We start from the raw sequence: 16,068 nt of genomic DNA on the forward strand, positions 1-16,068 counted from the left end.
ATGGACAGTTTTCATTAAATTTTATAATAGAATCCAAAGCATAATTATGTGAAAATTTATAACTATATAAATATACAGTATATTCTAACTTTTATTTTATGGTTCAAACCTAATACATGGAAGATCTTCTTTGAAATGGACTCTTTGAAATGGACTCTTTGAAATGGACTCTTTGAAATGGACAAGGGGTCAGGAGAACTGCTAGGAATCTCAGAAAGTAATGTGGTTAAGGTTATTTATTATAACAAAAAACTGTTGAAGTTTCTTTCCATCTCAACGTATTTCTAACCCAAATCAACACAGAATTGTTTTAGGTTTTTCCTCATGCTTCCTACTTTCACAAGATTGAGATGTATTTTTTTCTAATAACTCAGTTCCACATTATCCTGATATCCCCTCACACATCTAATTTTATACATCCAGCAACAATTATATGAACTAGATTAGGATGAGACAGGGTGAATAGCCCAAACTCAGCTGAATAACTCAATGATCAAGCTGGGACCTAAATCAAGATGCGATTGGTTTAAGTCCAGCTCCTTAACCACTTCATTGTACAAATCATTTAGGTGTCATCATATTAAACAAAGTAGCTGGATTTAGTGCACACTTGGCTATGGTTAATTAAACCCCAGTTTACTTGATTAACCCCATTCTCTTGATTTTGGATTTATTTCTATCTATATGCCCACCCTTGTCAAATTCATGACTCTAGGTATCTAACAACAATTAGAAACACTATTAAAATAAGTGTTTATGGAGATTCTCAATCAAGGTCATGGTTGTCCCAAAGGTGCTTTTTCAAGAGGCACCTGGACTTTGTTTTTCTTTGAAGAGAACCGTCTTCAACGAAAAACAAGAAAGTCAAGTTGCCTCTTGAAAAAGTATCTTTGGGATATTAAAATAACTGTAAAAAACATACATATATAACCATAAGCCAAGGTAAAAACAAATTCACCACCAACAAATCAAATATTATATTTCTTTAAAACATTTATCTACCTGCCCATCTTATACCAAATTCTGGGCAGCTATGTAAATACTTTAAAAAAAAATAAAATTAATATAAGAGCCTTGGTGGCACAGTGGTTAAGAGTGCAGTACTGCAGGCTACTTCTGCTGCAGCCAGCTGCCTGCAATTTGGCAACTCAAATCTCACCAGGCTCAAGGTTGACTCAGCCTTCCATCCTTCCGAGGTGGGTAAAATGAGGACCCAAATTGTTGGGGGCAATATGCTGACTCTGTAAAACTGCTGAGAGGGCTGTAAAGCACTATGAAACAGTATATAAGTGCTATTGCTATATCACAAATTAAAAATATGGGTTAAACTATTAAACTATTACTTATTAAACTATTAATACTACAAACATTAAAAACTAAAACCTGGCACCAAATTAAGCTTCTGACATGCAGTTACCTCATCCTATTCCAGAGCTTGGGAGAAAAGACAAATCTTCAGTGCTTTTCAAAAGGCTAAGAAGGTACAGGCCTGTTGAACTTCAGGGGGAAGAATACAGGTACTTACTTACTTCTCAATTGAGCCCAACATTTCTGCTGCTAAGCAATAAGTTGTGTCCCATTTTATAACCTTTCTTGCCATGGTTAAGTGAATTGTTAGTAACAGGGTTGTTAAATGAATTTGGTATCCTCATTGACTTTACTCGTCAGAAGGTTGCAAAAGATGATCACATAACTCTGGGACGCTGAACTGTTAAAAATACGAGTCAGTTGCCAAGTATATGAATTTTGATCACGTGACCACAGGGATAAGTACTCCAAGTTATTCAACATTACTGTTTATAGCAGGGGTGTTAAACTCAGGGCCTGTGGGCCGGATGCATCACGCACACACCATGCTCATCCTGGCTCTGCAAAGGCAAAAAAAAAACCACCACCAGTCGCGATATGACACGTGACACAATAGAGTTTGATACCCGTGGTTTATAGTCAGAAGCAAGTTCCTCCAGAATGCAAGAACAAGATTTTTTTGGAGGGGGGAGACCATTGGGATGTTATTTGAAATAAATTGAAGTACAGGTAGTCCTCGAGTTACAACAGTTCATTTAGTGACCAAAGTTACAATGGCACTGAAAAAGTGACTTACAACCATTTCCCACACTTACCACCTTTGTAGCATCCCCATAAGCATGTGATCAAGCTTCAGATGCTTGGCAATTGGTTCACACTTAAGAACATTGCTTTTTCTCAAGATCATGTGATCACTTTTTGCAACCTTTTGACAAGCAAAATCAATGGTGAAGCCAGATTCACTTAACAGCCATGTTACCAACTTATCAACAGCAGTGGTCCACTGAACAACTGTGGCAAGAAAGGTCGTAAAATGGGACAAAACTCACTTAACTGTCTTGCTTAGCAACAAATGTTTGGCCCCATTGTGGTTATAAGTAGAGGGCTATCTGTACAGTTCCATTTTGAATATGTTTCTTAAAAATGGAAATAGTGCCTATTTTAATCTAGAACAACAATTAGGTCATGTTTAATTTATTGCCTGATTAATAATGAAGAATTTTAAGGTAAGTAGTTCATGAATTTTTGTTCTAATTTTTACAGTATAAATAATGTAACTATAACTTAAGACTGGTATATTGGCCATTTAGGCCCAAAATCTCTCCTTTTGTTTGTTTCTGTCACAATTCCCATACTTTTGAAGGGATGCAAAATCACATGTTACAACGTCTGAACTATACCCTGAACTATACCCTCTGCTATACCCTTACCAGAGTGCAGGAGCCCTCTCCTTCACATATTGGGTTACTCTGCATACCCCTTCATGTTATGACTTTACTCATTATGAATCATATTTTTTAACAAAAAATAATTTAAATTTCGGGCAATGGTAAAAATAAGTATACTCTCTTAAAGTTGATAAAGTACATAAAATGCTATATTATACATATATGTATAAGTAGTCCTTGACTCATGACAATTGAGACCAAAATTTCTGTTGCTAATCAAGACAGTTGTTAAATGAGTTTTGCCCCATTTTACCTTTCTTCCCAAAGTTGTTGAGCAAATCACGGCAATTGTTGAGATAGTAGGATAGTTGTTAAGTGAATCTGGCTTCCTTGTTGACTTTTCTTGTCAGGTCGCAAAAGGTGATCACATGATCTTGGAAGGCTGCAACTGTCATAAATAAATGTCAGTTGCCAAGCATCCAAAGTTTGATCACATGATCAGATATTTGCAACACTTATGTGAAAAATTAACATAAGTCACATTCTCTCAGTGCTGTTATAACTTTGAACCATCATTAAATGGTTTTAAGTTGAGGACTACCTGTAATGCTATATGTGTGTATGCATAAACTATGCTATATATTTGCTTGCTTGCAACATAGCCTCAGACAAATCCAACCCATCAATTTAATACAAATATATGGCTTAGCATAAAAGAGCAAACTACACACCTTATGAACTAAACCATGATTTTAAAAACGGTTTGGTGTACAGTGTAATGTAAGTTACAACACAGCATTTTTAAAAATAAACTCTTCAATTATATATTACTTACTTGCTTCTACCATCTAACCATGGAATTTATGCATATTGGCCAAAGTAATAATGTGCTAAATATGGTATAATTGGCTTCATGGAATGCACTAAATTAAAACCAAACAAACTATATTATGGCCTAGCACAATCTGTAAGCTCTGTCATTGTCATTCAATTCAGAAAAATGTGAATATTTTCCTACTCTTGAAACAAACACTCTTTGAAGATTCATCACACCATTCTCTCCTGGTCTGTTATTTCTATTCTGCCTATTTCCCTGATAATGCAAGTAATAGTTCATTTCACGGGCGCTCTTTCAAAATATTTCTCTCAAAAGTACAATACACAGTAAGAATATTTTAAGGCATACATCCAATATTTTCTGACCAGGAAGGGCAATGTATTTATACCCTGCATAAATGCCATTCTCTTTCATGATCCATGTCCTCATTTTATTTATAGCACTCGTGCACTAACATCATTGAGCCGGAATGTCAATTAGAAGTCTCATCTCTTGTTATCTCTGATGATCTTAGGAGGCATCTCATTGTTCTCAGTAGAGCTAGCCGGTCTTCTCAGTTGTTTCGATATCGTATATGCCTATGAATTTCCTTTATCCAAAAGCACACTCCTTGCCCCTGCCCACAAGATATACACAGCTCTGGGTCGGCGACATCACCAGAGCTCCCTTTTCCTGCGACAGCAGAACTTGCCAGGAGGAGAATAATCGGAATCTGTTCTCGTTTCCCGCCCCAACAGAAGGGGCCACCCATCTCCCAGGAGCTGCAGCTCGGTCGGTCGACATTGACAAATTCAGCATCACCGATCACTACTGTCACTCCGGAGGGGAGGGGAGAGAAACACAACAACAACCGCTCTCTGGCACCTCTAATCTACTCCGAAGTCAAACGCCACTGAGGAGCAAACAGGCCGCTCCCCTTGCATTGTTTCTGCCAACAGCCCAGCCTGGCTCTGAAGGAGCTTTTAGGCCCCCCCGTTGGTTCGGTCGCCGCCCTGCCCCGGAGCCGATTGCCGGGCAACGACGACTTACCCAGTTTGAGCTAGGCCGCAGTTCTCCTTCTTAGCCAGTCTCGGTAGCCCCGCTTAAAAGGAGCTGGCGGGTAACTGCATCTCCTACCGGCAAAAAGGAAGGCACCTCCTCCGAGGCGGGGCGGAGTGCAGTGCAGCCGGCGACACCAGCCTCCGACTCCCACCGCACCTGAGAGCGGGGCCTTCTCCGGCCCATGTGACAAACAAAGGCAAAGGGAGGGGGGGTGTCCGCCTCCCAGTTAAGGAGCATGCGCGCACTCCGCTCCTCGGTTCGCCTCGGCGGCGGGGGACGGGAGTTCGTCGAGCTCCTCTTCGAAGAGGAAAATGCAAAATAACGACTTCAGGAGCCGTCTTCAATCGTTCAGCGTCTCGCGTGCGGTTAACTCCGATCTCTCCCCCCCCACCCCCAGGGAACCGGGTATCGGGCTGCAGTTATGCGCAGTTCGGCTGGACTAAAAACCATTTGGGATGCAACAAGTGCAGCGCGCGTAGGTTTCAAGTCTCGCAGCTTGTTTTACTAGCGTGCAAGGCGAAGACGCGCGATGGATGATACTCCCAGAGTAAAAGGGGGTGGGAAACCGCAGAAAAACTTTCTTACGCCGGTAACAACCTACCCACCCAGTTCAGTGGATAGGATCTTTTTCTATACGAAAGAAAGCCTGGAAATTCAACGCCAGTCTTTTGAGAGCCTGATTTTCTGAATTTAGACTTGGCTGTTCTTAGAAAACCCACGGAGGTAACTTTGGCTACAAATTATCTCCAAAAAATGTCTAATTTTCTAACAATTGCCCTGCCATGTTAAAACTAACAAAATACACTTGTCTGCTCAACTGAAAAAGTCAATGCGATGTTAATTTTCTATTCAAATCTCATATAATTAGTTATATTGCTTCGTATTTACAAGAAACTTTTAATTAAACAATATTGCTTTAAGGCATGTGAACTAAGAATCCATATTCCATATGCAAACCCTTTCCCCCTTTAAAATCCTTTTAAGGATAAATTAATCCAAAGATAAATACTGTAACAAATATAGCATCTGGATAGGAATTATTCATTCATTGGCAGAAAATACAAGACCCTTAAAAGTCCATTTCTTTAACATTTCAAAGCTTTTTGTATTTTAGAAATGTGTAGCAAGAATCACAAAAGAGTAAGAAACAGGTACAAATTAATACCTATCTTTTTTACAAGTATTTGGAAAATGGACACATTTGGTAAAAAATCAGCATCAAGAACATTCTATGAAACAGTATTAGTTACAAGTGCAAAAACACAAATTTTGACATAGTTGGTTTCCTTTCCTTCTGACTATTACTTTCACTTCAAAAATGCTTGTTCTATGCATAAAGATCCAATAAATTCAAAAGTTTGGTTATCCCACCTTTTTTGTACAGGAGCTCAAGAAGATGTACACAGTGCTCTCTCCCTCCTTTTCCACACTGCAAGAACCTTATGAAATTGGTTGAACTGCGAAACAATAAAATGGCCCTAAGTTGTCCAGTAAGATTCTGTGGATCAGGGTAGACTAGAACTCAGATCTCCTCACTTTTAGTCCAGCAATGTGTACAGTCATAGCCATGAGCATCTATAAGATCTTGCTGCTGAAAGCAGCATCATGTTGTAAGCTTTATTCCTTTTGTACAGGGTCTGCAATACATGTATCACAATATATGTAAGTGTTAGTCTGGCATCCTGTTGCCATTTTTAGCATTCTTACCACCACATTTTTAATAACTACTATATCAAAAATCTATGACTTTAAAAAATAAACAAAATCTATGATTAAAAAAAGGAAAATAAACAATCTACTATCAAACTAAAGAACATCTTTTAAAATAGTATATACAATAAGCTCATTTGCATTTTTCTCAGCATACAACCACAAATTGAGGAAGCCAGTCTTTACAACACTGAATGCATAGGATTATTTCACCACTTATTTACTAATTTTCTGCTTTATGCTATGTTAACCTGTCACTTAAAATATGATCCCATTCAAATGAAACATTATTAGGGATTAACCTGCAGTCCATTCATAAGCATTTAAGTCTACCATAGTATCTATATCCAGAAATCTAAAAATCAAGTGCAAAATCCAGATCATAAAGCTACCCTTGACCTCAGTGATCCCTAAATGTGGGTATGGAACCTACCAACAAACTCTAAGAATCTTGTAGATATTACCATGGCAGAGAAATTGCTATTAGAAATAATGCAGTCCCTGAATCTATTTCAGTACACTGATATTTGATTAAGACACTGAGGCAAGATATTCTGACATTATAGCATGTTAGAGAGTGTTAAGAACAACCTTGTTCTGAAATAGAAATCCATTATGTTCTATTGACTTTCCAAGTTCTGGAATAAAGGGCACTTAGCAACCATAATGAAGGAAACAGAGAGAGAAAAGGTACCAAGGAAAATGGCTTCAGCAGCCTTAACATTGCAATAGTTTGTCCATTGAGGCATTATCAATCTCATGGAGAGATTAGATAATTCAGACATCACTATCAAATATTTAAATCAGATTGCTAGGATATCTTTTCATATTTGTTTGGGATATAGCAGATTTTTATATTTTTGAAACCCTTGCTTAGAAATAAAGTACATATTTCAGTTTAAAATACATACTTTGTGTTTTGAAAATGTAAAACTTAATACAAGGGGCTTGATATATGTAAGATAAAAAGTAGTGTAGCTATACAGGTGTCATAATTCTAAAAGAAACAAATAGTAAAAGTCTTAGATAAACTCTCCCAAAGTTCCCTTTGCACATTACTGAATACAAGTAACTCTGGATTATGCAAGCAAAAGAGCCAGGCTTACTGGCCACTGAGCCCTGTTTTTATTACATTCTTATCTCCATCTCCCTCTTCTCAGAAAATGAATCTACTGAGGAAGTTCAACAACTGCCAAGAAATGAAGACAGCTGAGAAGACAGTGTGAAAAATCAGTGGCAACTACTTTCAGCTGCCACTGTTGCTCAATTACCACACCATCACAACACGAGACGTAAGCATGATCAAGAACCTTCTGTATGCTCATCTGTCTCCTTTTGGGCAGTGGCTGTAGTTATTAGCAACCTTTTCCCCCAGTTTGGAGGAGGAAAAGATTCTTCTACAGATAATTGTGCATATGATATAAAATTGGGATTACCTACTTTTTTCAATATATATGACGGATTATTCAGTATAGAAACAAAGCTAAGTTGTTTAAGAGTGCTTCTTTTCTCATGAAAATATAGTTCATGTAGAATTTAGCACTATGAAGAAATGAGCAAATTGCTAACAGTAGCAACTCCTAAAAGTCATTCACTCACAAGGAAGTAAGCAAGCAGGAGTGTGCTTTATGCTGTGTTCCTTTAGCTGAAGAATGGAAAGAAGCAATTGCCTAATACTTTAAGTCAGAGTTCTCCAACCTTGGCAATTTTAAGACTTGTGGACTTCAACTCCCAGAGTTCCTCAGCCAGCTTTGGGAGTTGAAGTCAGTAAGTCTTAAAAGTTGCCAACGTTGGAGACCCCTGCTGTAAATAGCAGCTAGGTCCCCAAGTCTTTGGGGAGGTTACCCACTGGGCACTAATTGTAGCTTATAACATCTGACTAGCAGTGGTGGGATGAGACTACTCCTGAAATATTCTCAATGTTTGTGCCTTTAATGGTGCTGTTCCTAAGGCAGTGCCTCCCCCCCCCCCCCCACCAAAGATAGAGAATGTAGTTACTGCTTCCAAGGAAAAGAGCGGATGAGCAAGTGATGGCAGGTGCTTTTTCAAATAACAATGGCCATTCACTCATTCATCCTACAAAATAATCTACCAGCAAAGTATTAATGGCTTCATCTACTTCGCATAGCTGGCTTCTTCCTTTAAGCAGTGGGAACTGGAGACTGGACTGCCATCTGTCAGAAATGGGGTAGGGTCTCCTGCTTTGGGGTGGGTGGGGGATTAGATGACCTACAAGGTCCCTTTCCAATTCTGTTAATCTGTTAAACTGCGTTAATAATCGGGTCACATTAGTAATTGGCTCAATAGCCGGTAAGCTAAAATCCTCACTTTCTTCCACCAAACAAAAGGCGGTGCCACCCGCTGTGTTCCACAGCACGCCTGCCCACCATTTATACAACTCATCCACACTAACCTGGACTAGTTCATACGCTGCTAGGATGATATCAAAACGGGCTAGTTGGTGGTTCAGTACCTAAAAATGCCGGTCTCGGTGATAGTACCTATTTAAAGAGGAGACGCCCACTGCATCGGAAGTCCCTGTGAAGGCTTCTCAGACCCCACAGCTAGCCCTGCTAGAGCCTCGCCAGCCACATGGGACCCGATGTAAAGAAGAGAAGTGGGGCTTCAAATGGCGGAAACCACAGAGGAGGTCAGATCGGCCTCTGGATTTAGGTTCCCGGGGCATCCATAGCACGGGAGCGGCCTTACGCCTCGCTGTCGAGTGAGAGAAGTGACCAGTGAAGAAGAAAGATGGAGCGTCACCTCCTCATGCCGGTGACTCTGCTCCGCAGCCCCAACCTTCCCCGCTACTCGGATAGGCATTGACGGAGAAAAGAGACACTTACCGAAGCCAAGGAGAAAAGTCCCCAGGCCTCTCTTCGCCGCCGTTTGAAATCACTAAGGATGTCCACACATCCCAATATCCCGGCTCCTCATTGGTTTCCACCGAGAATACCCGCCGCCTCAACCTGGAACCTTATTGGCTAGTTTGAATCTGGCAGTTGCGGCCGGGTTCCCACAAGAAGTGGGAGGTGGCGGCGATGTTTTTATTCAGCTGCTCTTTCTTGTCGTTTTTTTTTTCCTTTTCTTCAGAAATGTTAACTCCGGTGGTGGTGGCCGGTCTAGGCCTTGGCAACTGCCTCGCTCTCTATTTGCGGAGGAAGAAAAAGCAGGGAGGGCGCCGCAAGCAGGTCGCCGGCTCTAGGCTTTAAAGGGCGAGCTCAAAAGAAGACCCAGCCCCAAACCGGACCTCCCTCCCGCCTCTTGCTTCGCAGTTCCTGGCAGGGCTCTTACGGGCTTTCCGCAGAGATAGTGCTTTGACTTAAGGTAGCAAAATAATGTATGTGTAAGTTGTTGAAAAAACGGCGTGTGGTGACAAGAATGGGGTGCTTGTTTCCTTGGTGAAGTTTTACTTGGGGACAGCGGAATACCTGAAATGAAGCGGGCATTTTTAAAAAACAAAATAAAATGAGTGCCAGAAACCCAAATATCGCCCAGAATCTCTTAGAGACGGGTGGTCTAAACATTTAATTTATTTGAGAACATAATCTTTTTTTTTTTTAATCTCTTTTTATCTGTGGAAGGTCACTTCTAGTGGATCTTGGTTTACCTTGAAAAAGCAAAGAAGGGATATGGCTCTACTTAATACTTAGATGGAAGACTTATCAGAAAATTCCAGGGCTATAGAACATACTGGAAAATAAAAACACATTTCGAAGGAAAACAGTGGCAAAGCATGCCCCTGTTAAAGCCTTTTACAGTTTGGTACCCGAGTGCTTCCAAGACTGTCTGCTATGACCTCAATTGGCTCAATTTATTACCACCACTGAAAAAATTACGGAAAAGCATTGCTTTCAACGGGAACTCTGAAGTTTCTCTGTAATCAGTCTGGGGCCATTCCTAGGTACATTCAGGAAGATGTTAAAGACAAACCATATTCCAGAGAATGGTTTCATTTGTTGGCAACCATCTTTTCTGTTTTGTTTCAGTACTATAAAACTTTGTGTTATGTGGGTGTTTTAAATGTTTTCTTATTTGTAAACCACTGAAAGTTAACTAGATTGTAGTGGAGCACAAATGTAATACATAAAATATTGCTGTCAGGTAAGCAATATATACAGGAGTTGACATCTACTTGTTTATATTTTTAATCTTGCAATATTTTAATATTTTGGATACTAGCTGCCAAGTACACTCAGAATTATCTTCCATTTAGTATTTGGGAGCTTCGATGCAGTAACAACTGAATCTCCAGTGAAACAGTTCACCACATTATAAAAAAGATGTTGAGACTCTAGAAAAAGTACAGAGAAGAGCAATGATTAGGGGACTGGAGACTAAAACATACGAAGAACAGTTACAGGAACTGGGCTTGGCTGGTCTAGTGAAGAGAAGGACCAGGGGAGGCATGATAGCGGTCTTCCAATATTTGAGGGGCTGCCACAGAGAGGAGGAGGTCAAGCTATTTTCTAAAGCACCTGTAGGCCAGACAAGGAACAATGGATGGAAACTGAACAAGGAGAGATTTAACCTGGAAATAAGGAGAAACTTTCTGACAGAACAATCAACCAATGGAACACCTTGCCCTCGGAAGTTGCGGGAGCGCCATCACTTGAGACTTTCAAGAAGAGATTGGACTGCCATTTGTCAGAAATGGTGTAGGGCAGGGGTCCCCAACCACCGGTCCGTGGACCGGTCCCGGTCCGCGGAACAACTCCTACCGGGCCGCTGGCTTGCTGGGCGCCGCCATCTTTTTTTCATGAAAAAGTGCTTCCGGTGAGCTTTTCCGGGTAGAAAGCTCACCGGAAGCACGTTTTCATCAAAAAAAGATGGCGCCCAGCTGATGCCGGTACCGGGCCACGGCGCCCAGCTGATGCCGGTACTGGGCCGCGGCGTCAAAAAGGTTGGGGATCACTGGTGTAGGGTCTCCCGCTTGGGTGGGGGGTTGGACTAGATGACCTACAAGGTCCCTTCCAACTTATCTGTTATCCATGGAAACCAGAAACCATTTTCTGTTACTTACTCTAGTGTGTTACTCTTGGTGAGTTGGGTTTTGGCAGAGAAGTTGGCATTCAGAGGAAGTTTCTAAAATCTGCCCAGAACAGGTAACAAAACATTTGATTTTAATTTAATTCCAGATTCTATGCCTTTCTTTTATTTGTCTTGTCTAATTAAACCATAAAGTATCTTGCCCTATCCTACTGGATATGGATTATAGAAATCAAGAAGTCAGAACACATATACAATCAAAATGCTAGGTATACAAGCATTTTCACGGTGAAAATTGAAACAGTACATCAGTTCCTACATGCATCTGGAGGTAGAGACAGACAAAAACAGGCTGTTCTGAAGTTAATGCTCATGGCATAATAAATATTGATAAGGGAATAGATAAGGGATATGGGAAAAATGAGAGTCAGCTTATATAGATCATACACATTCTGGTAGCAAAAGTTCACGCTATACATTCTGGTAGCAAAAGTTCACGCTACATATAAAGCACATCATCCCTTTGCATTTACAGTATTTAGATTTCACATTAGATTATTACATACATTGATTTCAATTTCTAAAAATATAAATATAGGAAGGTTCCAAGTTTAATAAGCATGAGAATTTAACAAATTAAGTTGGCAAAAAAACTTCAAAACATATTAGGCAATATGAAAATAATATGAATCTGGTATGAACCACTTTGATTCTAGCAGAGAGCCAGTTTGGCCCAGCAATTAAAGTGCTTAGCTAGAAGCATGGAAACTTCACTTTAGTTCTGCCTTAGGCACAAAAGCCTGCTGGATCACACTGGGCCAAACACTTTCTCTCAGTTCTACAAAAAGGAAGCTGCAAATAATTTCTAAAAATGCTGCCCAGATAATTGGATTGATTTGTTCATTTGGTCACTAAGAGTCAAGTCTGACTTGAAGACAGAACCAGAGGAGAATAAAGTACCATTTAAATTTGTTAGCTTGCCCAGGTAGAAATTGCTAAACTCATAACCAGCAACAAAATTTCCTGTAGGAATGCTACGAATCGTTAGGGGGTGTATTTCTACTTTAAAAATGCAGAGAAATTCTAAATAACATTTTTTACAGTACAAAATTATAATTTAGAATATCAATTCCTAGATAATTCTGTGTTAATTTTTTTTTAAAATTTATCTAGTCATCTTTAGGCTTAATGCCAGGATTAAGATAATTAAAGACAAAGTACAGTAGCCTAATCTTACACATGTTTAATGAAACATAGATACTATTGTGTTTAATGGGACTTTCAGGACACAAAATGTAGAATTTCTGCCTCGGCTATTGTTAAGTCACTTAGGTGATATATGTGATTTGTCTTTACATGATTGAGGCAAAACTAGATACAGGTAGTCCTCAACTTTACAACCATAATTGAGTTTGGAGTTAGGCATCATGTGACCAGACCTAATTTTTGACATTATTTTGTACAGACATGATATTCTTCCGATTAAAATCGGAATTCCGATTTTTTTGGGAATCGCCCCCCCCTTCTCCTCCTTCCCCTCCCCTCGGAGGCCCCGAGTCAGGAGTTGCTACCACCGGCGCGGCTCTGCGTGGCTCCAGTTCCGCGTTGCCTCAGGAAGGGAAAGGCAAAAAGGAAGAGCCGCGGCGGCGCTTTGCAACGGCAGCAGCGGCTCCTGGTTTTGCCTTTCCCTTCCCGAGGCAACGCGGTGCGAGCGGAGGCTGGGCGATGCGAGGGGCGGGTGGGCGGGCGGTGCGAGCGGAGGCCGGGCGGGCGGTGCGAGCGGTGGGCCGGCGGGCGGTACGAGCGGCGGGCGGTGCGAGCGGCGGGTGGGCAGGCGGGCGGTGCGAAAGGGAGCTGGGCAGCGATTTCTTGGCGCGCAGTGGGGGGGGCTCTCTTTTGGCCGGCCCCGATTTTTTTTTCAGAGGGGAATATCATGCCTGTTTGTAGCAGTTAAGTAAACACCAGAGTTGCTAAGTGAACATCACATTCATTAACCAAATACTGTGTTCGTTAAATGAATCCATTTTCTCCAATGAGCTTTTTTTGCCAGACATACAAATCAAAACTCCAGAAACTGGCAAAAAACCAGCACAAATTGTCATGTGACTGCAGGACATTGCAAAAATACATAAAGATAAGCTAGTTACTAGACACCCAAAATATGATCATGTAATAGCATAGGTGCAGCCATTTTAACTTTGAAAACAGGTTATAAATAACTTGGGGGGGGCATCATAATGTCAAATGGTCATTAAGCAACCAGTAGTAAGTCAAAGGCTACCTATAAACACATTTTAATCACAGATGAACATGAAATCCCATGCAGCCAGATTCCACTATCTATTTTTTGTTTCCTGTAGCTCATTCATTTTTTAAAAAAATATGATTGCATGTACTCGTTTAAAATCCCACTGCTTGGACCGGTGAATCAAACAGGAAAAGAAATAAAATATGTGCCCTAGAAAGTTTTTCACCAAACCAGCTGCTTACTTTTGAGCTTTGACAAGATTATCTAAACTCTGTTGCCTATCAATATATAGTATACTCACTCCATTCTGTAGCCAGGATCCAATCCTGACATTTTAAGCATCTTTTAACATTTTAAAAGCCATCTTTCCCAGTCATTACTTCCCTTGCTGTTTTTATTTTAATTGATTTTTAAATTCTGTTTCATAATAATTATGGAGCTCTAATGTTACCAATATGAAATTTAAATGTGAAGATTTTGAAGTGACAAATCTGCCATTTAAGAAATCCTGCCAATTCACAATAGCTAGGTTGGACAATGTGTAAAATTGTTACAAATTTTTAACCCTGTGGATACTTTTAAGTCTGCTTGTCAGAACCATCTATGTTATTCTAAGCATGGAGTCCAAGCTTAGGATAAAAAAATGGCTATGGCACTACCATATCAAATCGTAATTTCAGATGTTGTGCTTTCCATGAAGTTCTCTAGGATGAATCCCACAGCAATGCTATTGTTTTGTCTATCCTAACTTCAGTCTATCCTAACTTCCGTCTACTATTCTTTTGCCTATATGATATAAAGTACATGTTTTCTTTATTTATTAGTAGTTAATACTTTTAAAGATAAACAACTTTGTTTTAATAGGAATGGAGTACATGTATCATCTTTTTTTTAAAGCTAGCAAGTTTTAGTTTGAGCTACTGTAGTAGTATGAGGAAAATTAAAATTGAAAGAAAACAAATTAATTTACAATCCTGAAAAGGAATTTAAGAAAACCGTCATTAATGAGGTACCTGTTTTCATTGCCATCTAGACTCTTATAACAAATCAATTCATGTTTTCGACTAATCAGTCTTCTTATTTATATATATAGTAAAACACTTGGAAACTTTGAATTGATTCCATTTTATGACTTGGCTCTGGGAAATGGTATATTGAGAATAAAGACACGCTGATCTATGGTAAAAAATTCAGTTCACAGGTTTGTTAATAGGGTGTAGAAAACAGATGAGTATACACTGTTTAAAATGCATTAGCATATTATCAGCATGACAGATACAAAAATCTTTATGCTACACTTGTCTTAAAACAGAATCTAGACAATATCAGCCTCACTGAATTAAGAAAATTATAATTTTTAACATTCAATTCTCAAATGTATAAATTAATTCCACCAATGGATTCCAATTTCTCAAATTCCCAAATTGCTTGTATCTTCAGAGAAGTTGAGACTTTGTGAAGTCTATTTATTTAGGAGGCAGGTTTGGTTATTGTGTAATTCACAATTTAAATGGATAGCAAATTGATTTTTAGAAAGCTAGAGTTACATTAAATTATAATTCCCTAAGACAGGCCTGTCAAACTGGTGGCCCAGTTATGTCACACACAGGCCACACCCACCCCAGCTCCACAAAGGCAAAAAAACGGATATGTCACGATTCAGCCCATGACATTATTTAGTTTGACACCCATGCCCTAAAATATTGAACATAGCAATAAGAGAACTATTAAAAATGACATCTTTTCAGCAGGTAACATTAAAACCATTACAAGTAGATGCAGGGAAGTTACTATCATCAGCTCAGAACATATTGGAGAAAAATGCTTTTTACATAGTAAATGAGTGCTCAGAAATTATTCCCCACTCCTGGCCTTTCCACATTCTGTGTAGTCCCAGTGCAATGAGATTTACCTTTTTTAAAAAAATGCAAGCAAAGAACCATGAATTAGGTAATGTTCAGTCAAAGCGTCCTAGCACAAGGGAAATTGATCTTTGCTTGTTTCACATGTGAGATTAGAAGAGTTCATGCCATTCCTTCAGTTTCCTGCTATCATGCTGACACTATTTTGGATAAAATGGAAGAGAAGGGCAAAGGATTTTGAAGAAGCAAGTGAAGTATACAATCAGAATGTGCAACAGAAAGCACCTTTATGAAAAAGGATTCAAGTGCAATTTAGTACATGTAGCTGGGATGAAAACACTACTGATCTCTGGTGAAACTTTTTCTGTTAACTGAATTCCTACACTCAGAAACACATGTCCCTCTTTATGTCAGAAGAATGGTTTCATATTTCACTTTTTTTTAATCAAATGAAATGGCCTCAATATTACTACATTTGCTGCTACAAGGCTGCATGCCTGACTGCAATTTGCTTTTCTCATCCCTCAAATGTAAAGAAGTTTTAATGGCTACAAAGGTTGCAACCAACTAAAAATAAATATAATATCTAGTTTTCCCCTTCTGCATGTTGATGAGTAGACATGTATATGTATACAAATACAGTACAATATAGCTAGCTAACATAACTTCTCAGTGTTGCTTTCT

The 16,068-nt window shown here is 39.5% G+C and overlaps 1 protein-coding gene and 1 long non-coding RNA gene across 6 annotated transcripts in view; one reads left to right on the forward strand and one right to left on the reverse strand.

Moving 5' to 3' along the window:
* CKAP5 (cytoskeleton associated protein 5) overlaps positions 1 to 9,226 on the reverse strand; it is an 89,891-nt gene extending 80,665 nt beyond the window's left edge. Inside the window, exon 1 of one of the 5 annotated variants that reach the window (XM_087951327.1) lies at positions 9,132 to 9,226. The gene's annotated coding sequence lies outside the window, so the exon portion shown is untranslated. Of the gene's footprint in view, positions 1 to 4,563; positions 4,775 to 5,946; positions 6,097 to 9,131 lie in introns of those variants that run through there. The other 4 variants (XM_026671234.2, XM_087951329.1, XM_087951328.1 and 1 more) reach the window with 4 other exon arrangements.
* Positions 9,227 to 11,299: 2,073 nt separating this feature from the next.
* Positions 11,300 to 15,712, forward strand: LOC148133368 (uncharacterized). Its single transcript, XR_015746702.1, has 2 exons — positions 11,300 to 11,390; positions 15,536 to 15,712. It is a non-coding gene; the product is annotated as an uncharacterized LOC148133368 (long non-coding RNA).
* Positions 15,713 to 16,068: the final 356 nt, after the last annotated feature.

This window comes from Notechis scutatus, chromosome 1 (genome assembly GCF_049901735.1).
Source record: "Notechis scutatus isolate UNSWTSFEM ecotype Mainland chromosome 1, rNotScu1.2, whole genome shotgun sequence".
NCBI lineage: Eukaryota > Metazoa > Chordata > Lepidosauria > Squamata > Elapidae > Notechis > Notechis scutatus.